Genomic DNA, 1138 nt, shown 5'->3' with positions numbered 1-1138 from the left:
AAGGAGTGTAAAACGGATCTCGAAAGCCCCTTGGAAGGGTCATGCGCCCAAGGCGCTTTAGATCCACTTTTGATCTGCTCTAGCATTTCAAGAGCAGGTTAAAAAATTGCCTAGTTTGTCTTTTATTATATTTGGGTCACTTTTGAGCCCTAATTATGTAATATGTAGCCAAACTATAAATGCTTGGTAGCGAGAATTACTTCCTTAGTTTTTGGGTGATATTTTTACATGATGTATTCATAAGACTCCATGGGAGTGTTTGAGTTCTTGGAAAAGCATGCATTGAACTTTGCTTATAAATGATGGTTGTAAGGAGGATGTAATCCCCTTTGCAGTCATGTAATATTTAGGTTCCTATTGATAGTCATTAAGGGAGGTTTTAGGATTTGATACATCCTTCGATTTCCCTTTTGGTATCAATTTCATGTCTATCTTTCTATCCATATTTTCCTATCTATCTATCTTTACTTTTTGCATCTTTTATTCGAGTCCTCGTGGGTCGATTAGTATCATTTGGTATCAGAGCTGAGCTTATTATCGTTCCCATGATTCTAGTCTTGGGTTTGTTATCTTGAAAATCAACAAAAAAGAAGTGTTGAAAATCAAAAATCCCAGAAAAAGTCACTATTCACATTTTGGTCCTAAGTCAAAATTTGAGTCTTAGATTTTATTTTTTCCTTGTGTTTTGTGTGTTAGATTTTCATTCCCGGACACTATTAGAGTCCATACATCAAATTCGAGCTAAAGCGGAGTAAAATTGAGCCTTATACACTCATTGGGAGCTTGAATTTGAAAAGAAGAAGTTTAAGGTGTGTTGCTAGATTTGAAGTGTTGGGTGACTAATTTGAGCATAATAATGTTAGGAATGAGTTTAGAATGTTGGAAAGTGCTTAGGTTCAAAATTTTAACTCAGTCCTAGAGAAGGAGAAAAAGTTGAAAAAGTTTGTGTTCTTGGCGTTCTTGAAGAAATTGTTGTCTTCAAGAAGAATTTTCAGCTAACATTTGTTGTTTGATCCATTAAAAATAAAGAAAAGGTTTGTAAATTTTTTTGTACTAAATCATTTCCAAAGGATTCCAAGTATATTCCAAAAGAAAGGACAAAGGGGGACCAAAAGAGGGGCAAAAATGCCATTCCAAG

This window comes from Capsicum annuum, chromosome 4, assembly GCF_002878395.1.
Source record: "Capsicum annuum cultivar UCD-10X-F1 chromosome 4, UCD10Xv1.1, whole genome shotgun sequence".
Classification (NCBI taxonomy): Eukaryota; Viridiplantae; Streptophyta; class Magnoliopsida; order Solanales; family Solanaceae; genus Capsicum; species Capsicum annuum.
The sequence above is the reverse complement of the archived record's forward strand: the minus strand, read 5'-3'. Positions refer to the sequence as shown.